Here is an 11,069-nt window from a genome sequence, read left to right on the forward strand (position 1 = left end):
TTTTGGCACACACATCTGGTATTTAGGATGGGTGGGAAATACAAAAATGATGGAATATAATGCAACTAATTAGAGGGATATTTTTGGTTTTAGAATATGTCTCGGTATAGAGCAGTGGATTAGAGGCTTCCTGTCTCTGTTCGTTCTATCAAACATAAAATAATGATATAATTGATTGGTTCTCCAGACCTCAGGGTTTGACACAGTAGCGTTGTCTCTACACCTTCAGGCTGCTTTAAGAGACCCACCATCACCCATACTGTGCAGAAAGAATGAAGTGCTCAGTTGGTTGAATTAATAGACTATTAATATTTAGCATTCTGACACAGTTCACTGAGACTTCACTATCACTTTACAGTATTATGTTGTCATTCAATCTAATTTCATATATCCCATGAAAGTTATTTTCTGTAGCAATTTTGATGATTAACCAAAAATGGTTGGAAAAGCATTTTTCTCTCATGTCATCCTCATTTCCTAGAGAGGATCTTGAGTTTCAAAATAAGCAGTGATTGTTTTTCAGCCTGGTCAGAGATTGAGGCCCACTCCCAAAATGATCCTGGCTTTGGGTTGGCTGTGGTTCCCTACCTTCCTATGCACTTGTACATGTTGGCTGTTTGCCCCAGACACACAGGGGCTTTTCATTTAGGAATATCTCTTTCCTCTCTTTTCATTTGACTGACCTGTCCTGTTTGCATACAGAACACAGAATCCCAAAATCCACACATACTTACTTATAAATAGAGAGAGAGAGAGAGAGAGAGAGAGAGAGAGAGAGAGAGAGAGAGAGAGAGAGAGAGAGAGAGAGACAGAGTCACAGAGTGAACTGGATTTATCTGTAACACTCACTGAACCAACGTGAACCCTGCACTGTCAGCACATTCCAGAGGTCAGACAATGAGAATGGCACACAGTGTACTCTCTGACTGGCTGACGTCATGGTGCTCAAGTCCATAAACAGGATCCTGGATTCTACCTATCTGACACTAAGAAACAAGGCCAGGCAATCTGTGTCTTATTAACATTTGATCTAAAACAATCTACAGTAGACATGAGGAGACTGCATTTAAACACATATATTTGACAGTGGGAATGTGTGAGAGCACTTTGTCACATACTCTACCTGCTTTTAACGGGATAATTCAGGATTTTATGTACTTCCCCAGAGTCAGATGAGCTCATGGATACCATTTTTATGTCTCTGTCCAGTATGAAGGAAGTTAGAGGTAGTTTTGCGAGCCAATGCTAACTAGCGTTAGCGCAATGACTGGAAGTCTATGGGTATCTGACTCTGGGGTAGATAAAGGGCCTCATTGTCAAAATCCCGAAGTATCCCTTTAATCTGACACTGTTTACATGCCAGTTCAAAAATCATCTCCTGAGTCTCTAACGGCCTACGACATGCTCTGACATACACATCCCACTACATCTCTGACTGTCTGTCAGCATTACACAATGACCTTGGACACTGTCATTTAATTTTATAGCTTCTTAAAGACACATTTAATGAAGTGGTCTGAATTTTGTTAGAAAACTCAAATAAAATCCAACAAATATGCCTTAATTGCCATGCCAGTCAGAGCTTGTGCTCTTCAGTCAGATCTAACAAGTTATTAACTTGCAGAATTGGACATCCCTCTTCTAAATTACATATTTTTAATTTGATTTAGTGGTGAAGTGGGCTAGTATCATGTTAAGTGTCACGCTATGGTGTAGTGATACTTGATGTCTGTTATAGTTTCGTAGTGGAGTAGCTAGTGGCTAGCTAGCTGCACAGTTGTAGCAACTGGGTGTAGTATTATATGATATGGTGTGATACTCTGAGGCTCAGGTGGAAGGAAGGACCACCCCCAGCGCTGAGGGACTACTACTTGGAGATCTCTCCCAGGCAGAGTGCCAAGCCCCAGTCCGCCACGCCAAGCCTCCAGAACCCTCCACGTGCCACCACTGACGCTGCCAAGGCTCTGGGTGTTTCATTTCCATCGCTAAGCGTGCCAGCCAGAGACATTTTTTATCTTTAATGCCAAAAAGCATACTTAGAGTTAACCCTCAACGTTCTCAGGCAGCGCTATTTAACACTTCATGCTGTCACAGTTAACCTCTTCCTTCACACAAAGGGAAGAGCTTAGCTAGTACTGTAAGAAGACATAACTATTTACAGAGAGAGTGTCTTAGTTTTATAAAATGGTACTAGATCACTTCCCTCAGTCCGTATACTGGGCTGTTTCTTTTACGGTTCAATTTCTCTCTCCTCACACATCCACTGCAGCTGGCTATCATTCTCCCTTCTCACAGACTGGAATGCTCTATTGTGTAAAAGCAGTTGTCAATGTGTTGGGATCGGACATCATCATCATCTCTCTCTCTCTCTCTCTCTCTCTCTCTCTAGCTTTCTCTCTACTGATCTAGTGAGATAATGGCTGTATAAGGCCATAAGCAAACAAGAAAATGCTCATCCAGAAGCAGCGCTCTTAGTGGCCGGGGACTTTAATGCAGGCAAACTTAAATCCGTTTTACTTCATTTATACCAGCATGTCACATGTGCAACCAGAGTAAAAAACTCTAGACCACCTTTACGCCACACACAGAGACGCATACAAAGCTCTCCCTCGCCCTCCATTTGCCAAATCTGACCATAATTCTATCCTCCTGATTCCTGCTTACAAGCAAAAACTAAAGCAGGAAGTACCAGTGACTCGCTCAATACGGAAGTGGTCAGATGACGCGGATGCTACGCTACAGGACTGTTTTGCTAGCACAGACTGGAATATGTTCCGGGATTCATCCAATGGCATTGAGGAGTATACCACTTCAGTCATCGGCTTCATCAATAAGTGCATCGACGGCATCGACCCCACAGTGACCGTACGTACATATCCCAACCAGAAGTTTGCTGACGACACAACATTGGTAGGCCTGATCACCGACAACGATGAGACAGCCTATAGGGAGGAGGTCAGAGACCTGGCAGTGTGGTGCCAGGACAACAACCTCTCCCTCAATGTGAGCAAGACAAAGGAGCTGATCGTGGACTACAGGACGGGGCTGTATTGGAGCGGGTCGAGAGTTTCAAGTTCCTTGGTGTCCACATCACCAACAAACTATCATGGTCCAAACACACCAAGACAGTCGTGAAGAGGGAACGACAACACCTTTTCCCCCTCAGGTGACTGAAAAGATTTGGCATGGGTCCCCAGATCCTCAAAAAGTTATACAGCTGCACCATCGAGAGCATCCTGACCGGTTGCATCACCGCTTGGTATGGCAACTGCTCGGCATCTGACCGTAAGGCGCTACAGAGGGTAGTGCGTACGGCCCAGTACATCACTGGGGTCAAGCTTCCTACCATCCAGGACCTATATACTAGGCGGTGTCAGAGGAAGGCCCAAAAAATTGTCAAAGACTCCAGTCACCCAAGTCATAGGTTGTTCTCTCTGCTACCGCACGGCAAGCGGTACCAAAAGGCTCCTTAACAGCTTCTACCCCCAAGCCATAAGACTGCTGAACAATTAATCAAATGGCCACCCGGACTATTTACATTGACCCCCCCCCTCCATTTGTTTTTACACTGCTGCTACCCACTGTCTATTATCTATACATATTCACTTTACCCCTACCTACATGTACAAATTACCTCGACTAACCTGTACCCCCGCACATTGACTCGGTACCGGTACCCCCTGTATATAGCCTTGTTATTGTTATTTTATTGTGATACTTTTGATTATTTTTTACTTTAGTTTATTTGGTAAATATTTTCTTAACTCTTTCTTGAACTGCATTGTTGGTTAAGGGCTTGTAAGTAAGCATTTCATGGTAAGGTCTGCACCTGTTGTATTCAGTGCATGTGACAAATAAAGTTTGATTTTATTTGATCACTCCCACTGTCTTTCATCTCATATCATCTGTTCACCTTTGACCCCACAGTGATCTACTGGATAGGTCCTGTCACCTCAGACTGGCTCTGCTAGAGTGATCCACTGAGTAGAGTTCAGAATATGTCACTGTCCACTTTCAGATGTGAAGCAGCACTGGCTCGTGTTAATCAGGAGTGGTTAAGCTGATGAATATGTATTTGAATCTCTTTCTCTGAGCAGTTTTGAAGATTACTAACATAAAGGGACAGTTTATGGACAGTTTATTTGAAGATGTGTTAATTAAGTTGTTATAGAATGCATAACAGACATATTTAACTCTACCCACATGTACATATTACCTCAATTACCTCGACTAGCCGGTGCCCCCGCACATTGACTCTGCACCGGTACCCCCTGTATATAGCCTCCCTACTGTTATTTTATTTTACTGCTGCTCTTTAGTTATTTGCTTTTAGTTTTTTACTTAACACTTTTTTTATTTTACTTTTTTATTGAAAAATAAATAAATGCTTTAATGGTTAAGGGCTTGTAAGTAAGCATTTCACTGTAATGTCTACACCTGTTGTATTCGGCGCATGTAGCAAATATAATTTGATTTGATTTGATTTATTTCTCTGAACACAGAAAAATGTTTCCTACATTTACATTTTAGTCAATTAGCAGACACTCTTATCGAAGAGTGACTTACAGTAGTGAGTGCATACATTTTCATACTACTTTTTCGTACTTTTTCCCTCAAGGCTGACTCAAACAAAAGGTTACACAACACTTGTTTACGGTGCATAATCCATCTTTAAGATGCCGTGTAGACGCAGTGCAGTCATGGCATCATCTCCAAGCCCAGAGGATTAGCATTTTTCCTCTGCTGACTGTTTGCACTCAATGCACTCTGGATCACAATAAATAAAGCATGCAGCCGCCCGCCATCTCTCCTTCCCCACCCTCTCTACTCTCCTCCTCCCCTCCCACCTGCCTCTCCACCCCCCGCTGGTGGCTCAAGGAGGGATGTCTCACACAGTGAGATTTAAAATAGCAGGGAGGGATTGCTGATTTCATGTTTCTGTTATCACTGGGAGCCAGTGGGGTGAGCCAGCATGGGAATGACCTGAATATAGATCGACTTTTTTTAATCTTGGAGCTGTGTTTCCTCATGGCAGGTATTGGCACGCCAAGTCTATCCTCATTCTCAGTAGAATGGGCTTGGTTATTCCACAGTTACCTAGTCAGTTGCACAACTGAATGCATTCAACCGAAATGTGTCTTCCACATTTAACTCAACCCTTTTGAATCAGAGAGGTGTGGGGGGCTGTCTTAATCAACGTAATCGGCGCCCGGGGAGCAGTTGTTGTTTCAGGTTAAGTGTCTTGCCCAGGCATATTTTTCCATATTTTTCCACCTCAGGGATTTGAACTAGTGACCTTTCAGTTACTGGCCCAACGCTCTTAACCGCTAGGCTATCTGCCGCCCAGGGATGAGCATGATGACTGTAAATGTTGCCAGGAACCCTTTTGTCTTCTCTGCATGTCAGTAGTTCACGTGTGGGCCTCTGCTCTGACCCATTGGCATCTTATCGTCTGAGCTTAGAAATTGCCACATCATCCTGTGTAAAACTAAGAGGACAAACTGTACCCATCAGTCAGTGTAAGGACCACTCAGAGAGCTAAGCATCTCTATTCCTCAGTAGTCTGTCTCTGTGTCACAACGTGAGCTCCAGTCCCAGCAGCACACTGATGACATTGAGGCCCCCGCCTCATCACAGTCCACTCTGCCCTGATAACTTAGTCTCTACCATTCTATGTATGCATAGCTGAGTGTATGCATAGTCAGGGATTGGCACGCCTATTGGCAAGCCAAGGCTCAATCAGTGTCACTCATAATATCACTGATTTTATTGAATTAAAATAGCACATTACAGCTCTGATGTCCTGTGCCATTAATAAACCTCCATGCCAGGCATTAGATAAATGCAAGGACTCCTTTTGGCTCATATAGTACATGTAGCTATCTGTTGAGGTGTAACCAGTCAAGGGAGTAGAGTTGACAGCATTGATCCAGAGAGTGAGTTAGTTGCATGAGTCTTAACCCCTCTTCCAGGCACTTTCCTCCTCTTGCTGCAAGAGGAAATCTCAACTGAATTCATGTCTCCTTTCATATTTCTAAGAGGCGTTTAACCTTTCTGGATTAAAGTAGGTAATCTGACAGGCAGAAGATTGTATTAACTAGAGTGTTGGCAGAGCTTTGAATTTTACTCTCCCCTTTCTCTCTCCTTTTCGCTGACGTGGTAGACAGCATTATTGTATTTTTCCATTTTAAATTACAGCAAAAACATCCGTAATGTGTCTTTCTCTTCCACTTTTTCTATCCTTCTCTCCCTTTCTACCTTTCGTTTTCCCTCTCTCATTCTCCCCCTCTCCCTCATCTCTCTCTCACTCTCTCTCTCTCTCTCCCTCGCTCTCTCATGATCCTTCTCTCCCTCTCCCCCCCTCTCTCTTCCTCTCTCTCTCCCTCTCCCCCTCTCTCTCTCTCTCTCTCTCTCTCTCTCTCCCTCTCCCCCCTCTCTCTTCCTCTATCTCCCTCCCTCCCACCCCTTTCTCTCTCTGTCTCTCGCTCCCTCAAAGCACTGACAGTATACTTCTGTGAACACATGATTTATCATCTGCTAATCCATGCTGATTATAGAGCTTTCCCCACAGCCCTTGTCTGTTGCTGAGCCTGCTTTTCACTCCATAGCCAATGATATACCGGCCTGGCCTGACGGCCTGCAAACAGACCTGGTCTGTCAGCCAGCTGCAAACTGATGGAGGGCTCGGAAATACATGTTATAGCTTATCAGTACACCGGGAATAGAAGAGTTATGGTTTGATATAGGGACTTGACCTCAGTGAATGTTACCTAAGGTGATAGTTGAATAGTATTACCTTGAACCAGGCGATGGATGCCAGGAGGATGGTGATGGTGGTGGTGTGACAGTGTTAGGTTATTGGGAGAAGAGTCTGTGGAGAGGGAATGTATATGCAGACAGCGGCTCCCTGGCCTCTCAGCTGATGTAATGTGGCGTCTGATTGTAATGGGAAGAGACGTGCACATCAGAGCAATGTGGGTCTGAGAGGCAGATGACCAGCCTGCGGCCTGTATCTGCTGCCCCTGTCTGGTCTGCGCTAACACAGCCAGACGGGACTCCTAATCCACCCTGATATTCACTGAACACACAAACACACATTACGCTCTCTGCTCTCTGCTTCAGCATAGCGGAGGAGGAAGGAGGCTGTAGGATGGAGCCTCAGTTTGTGATATACAGCATTTCTATTATTTAACTGATTTATGTTTCCTGATAATACAATGATGAGTAATTCTCAGTGCAACAACAAAATGATTCAACTTCAAAGGAAATAATCCAGACCCCATCCATTTCTTGTAAAACAGCCTAATAATCATTAAAACATGGATTTTAGAGTAGGTAGACAGACTGGAACCCTGTAGGAGTAGAATAGGAAGTTGAGAATCCTCCCTTTTCCTTCTGTGATCTCCGATCAGGCACAGAGCGATGACAAGTAACCCTTCTTATCCACACAGAGTTCCTTTCAGGAAACTGAAAAGCCAATTTCGGTTACACTTAACACGACAAATTACTATTCACTGTAAGCATGCCAAATTCAGATTTCACACTTCAGAGTTATCTCATCATCTGGGCCCCTTTTACTTTGATGTAAGAACCGTACTGGTCGGAACATTCTCCACTGTCTTTTTGGTTTTAAAATGTTTATGCACAATTTCTAAATTTGAATAGTGAAGTCTGCGGTTTTGCTACAGTAAGATGTCTATGCAGGGTGCTGATGTCAAGTGGAAATGGGTCATCTACACTAACCGGATTCCAACGGTGTGATCAGGGATGGAGATTGTGAGTGTGAGTGTGAGTGTGAGTGTGAGTGTGAGTGTGAGGTGTGAGTGAGTGTGAGTGTGAGTGTGTGAGTGAATGCGTGAGTGAGTGAGTGAGTGAGAGAGAGAGAGAGATGCACTAAATAGGAGATTTTTGTGAGTGTTTGTACAGCACCTGTGTAGGGTCTTAACCAGAGGGAGGTGACAGACGAGGCCTTGAGGTGTGGTGACATTTTCTGCTCAGACAGGTTTTTACAGCTGTGGAAAGGACCTGGAAGAGCCTCTGTGTCCCGTTTTAGGGAGCGAGAATCTGCCACTGCTTCATCAAAGCCAGTCATTTCCTGTCCATTTCAACCCCCATCCCCCTACCCTGAGCCCTCGTCTGCTAATCCCACCCCCGCAAACCCCCTGGCCCCCCTGCTGGCGCCCTGCCTGCCCGCCCCACTCTGCTCTGCTCTGTGCTATGCTGGGCTGGGCTGCGTGGCTATGTGCTTTGTTTCAGCATGATTCACGGCTGAGCGCTAACAAATCCTCATTGTCCAGCGCGGGAGTGGTGACAGAGAGGGGGGAATCGCTGTCTGGTTTCTATTCAAATCCAGGTAAAGGGGCCCGAGAGGGAGCTGGTGCTACGGGCTTAAGCTCCAGCCTCAGAGCAAAGTCTAGTTCCTGTGCAGGGTAGGCCATACTACACCCAGACACCCGAAACATACACTCATATCTCAGTCGCCAGGACTCAAAGATCAACAAGTGACATGTGACTCAGAGTAACAAGACTCTACATGTAAAGGCATCTCAAAGGACTACTTGTACTGGGCCTTTCAGCATGTCTGTCTGAGTCAGAGAGTCTATATCCTGGGGATGTGGTACACACATGCACATCAAATGCTTTTTTTCTGTTGACGTTCTCCAAATTCATAGCTGTTTTTAACAATGCCTATGGAGTCAAAAGTGTGCTGCCTGTCTGTAGTTCACAGCTGTGCAGCTATAACATTTGTTTTTAAAGCTGTTTTTAAAGCTGCTTTTCTAGTGTCATCAGTGTAGTGTCCAGGTATTATTGTAGATGTTTTTTTAATACTTGTTGTGGTATTTTGTTGTTGTTGTCATAAGCCTTTCTCTGTGTCACTGCCGGTTTGTTCATGTGATTTAGGCAATGTTTTTGGTGTTACTAGTCCCTCTCTCAGACAGCTTTTGTAGTGGATTAAGGGCTTTGGTCAAAAGCAGACACGACAAAAAAGATAGTTAGGGACCGGCTGTATTTCCTGTAACTCAACATATCCACCCCCCACACACACACAAGCCGCTGAAAAAACAAACACCAGCCTTTCTCATAAATAAACTCTTCTCTCTCTTCCTCTTTCACTGCTGTTTATACATCTTCTTTCTTCTATGCTGCATTTCTTACTTCACATTACTACTTCACAGCACATTCATGTTTTCTGTGTACAACTAGAGTCAGGGGGGGAGAAGAGAGGGAGAGAAGTGGTTTGCTCTTTAAGAAGCCGGTCTCAAAGTGAACCATGGCCCCCTCTAACTCCGGGCCAGGCGCCCCCTCTAACCCCGGGCCAGGTGTCCCCTCTAACCCCGGGCCAGGCGTCCCCTCCTCCAGCACACTGAGCAGCAGCTGGTTGACCTATCCTCTCCCCAGCCACTGCTCTAATGGCTGACCTGCCCTGGCTGTCTTTGTCTGGATGGGGCTGGATGCTTTTGTCCACTGTCTGGCTCAGTTCCTCCCAGTCAAACAACAACTACTCCTGCTACTGCTACTGGGCGCAGCCAACATTCCCAGGAACCAGCGTTATGAAACACACACAGGGAAACGTGCACGGATGCACACATGCACACACACACATACTTCGTCTACTGTACACAATCTCTCTGTCTCTCTCTTTCACACATTCATCCTTTTAAAAAGTGTCTCACACACATACCCTCTGTTTAGAGCACACATACCCTCTGTTTAGAGCACACATACCCTCTGTTTAGAGCACACATACCCTCTGTTTAGAGCACACATACCCTCTGTTTAGAGCACACATACCCTCTGTTTAGAGCACACATACCCTCTGTTTAGAGCACACATGCTCTCTTTAAGACAAACTGTGCCTAGCACGCATTCTCTCACACGCATATACACACGTCATAATAACCACACAAATAGGCTCTGTCTTTTACATTTATACTATCATCTTCTTTATAAACAGTCATTTTACTAAAAGGTAGGTGGAAAATAGGGTCATTAATTGCAGTTATAGTACACTCAACTAAGCCATCAGTGAACAAATACAGGAAAGCCTTCACTCAGAAAGAATTTCTAGAACTAAAGCAGAAAAGATTGAATCAGGCGTATAATGGGGAGAATGTGTTCTATATTCCGAGCCATGCAGAAACCATGCAGAGGAGAGAGACTGGCACAGTTGGCCAGAGGTGAACTATTACAAAACATAGATTGTAAATGAATAGACACTGGGGGGGAGAGGAAGAGTTAGAGAAATAAAGGATACTCACCTAAATAATAGTGGAAAGTTATTCAGTTCTCTTCTTGTCTCGTCAATGTTATTGCAGAATGTTGAAGAGTGTATAGGTGGGAAAAAAGGAAAGAAAAAAAGCTTCCATAACTTCCCTCAAGTGAACACATTGAAGAGTTAGTGTGGAACTAACCTCGTCCCCAGGCTATTGCTGGGAACGAGATTAGTGTGGAACTGAGGGGAACGGGTTCTTCTCCCTCCCTCCCTCCCTCTGTCCCTCTATCCCTGTCTCTGTCCCACACACACAAACACACATACTAAAACACATTCACACAATCACACACGCTAACAAACGCTGTCTGTCTATCTGATCTTCTGCCTGTTCCAAATTGAATTCAGCCAGAAGTTAGCTAATATAAATGCCTTACAAATCCCCCAATCTCTCTCTCTCGCTCTCTCTCTCCCTCTTTCTCCCTCCATTCTCTCTCACTCTGTTTCTCTCCCTTTCATACACACAGACACATACAAACACACACATACACACAAAGGAGCTTGACTACGCAAGTTATTGAACTGCTCCACATTTTCTTACATGAACTATATATATATGAACCAGTTGATGGACAGGAGCACATTTAGTCATGTGTGGAAGAGGAAGAGCAGTTATTGGCTGAGCCTTTGAGAGCCAGAGGCTAGGGCTCAGTGATTGGGCAGTGTTCAGACCATTGAAAGTAGAGCCCCTCTCTATTGAATGGCTGCTGGTGTGGGCGGGGGCTGTGTTTGGGTGACAGGCTGGCTGTGAAAAAAACATCCTGAGAGTTCTGCTACTCTGCCAGCCAGAGCAGCCTAT

The 11,069-nt window shown here is 44.7% G+C and overlaps 1 long non-coding RNA gene across 3 annotated transcripts in view; it reads right to left on the minus strand.

Moving 5' to 3' along the window:
* LOC121584708 overlaps positions 1-10,748 on the minus strand; it is a 30,583-nt gene extending 19,835 nt beyond the window's left edge. For all 3 annotated transcript variants that reach the window (XR_006003752.2, XR_006003751.2, XR_006003750.2), the window contains exon 1: positions 10,260-10,748. This is a non-coding gene — a long non-coding RNA (uncharacterized LOC121584708). The remainder of the gene's footprint in view (positions 1-10,259) is intronic.
* Between the last annotated feature and the right edge of the window lie 321 nt (positions 10,749-11,069).

The sequence above is a fragment of the Coregonus clupeaformis genome, chromosome 16 (genome assembly GCF_020615455.1).
Source record: "Coregonus clupeaformis isolate EN_2021a chromosome 16, ASM2061545v1, whole genome shotgun sequence".
Classification (NCBI taxonomy): domain Eukaryota; kingdom Metazoa; phylum Chordata; class Actinopteri; order Salmoniformes; family Salmonidae; genus Coregonus; species Coregonus clupeaformis.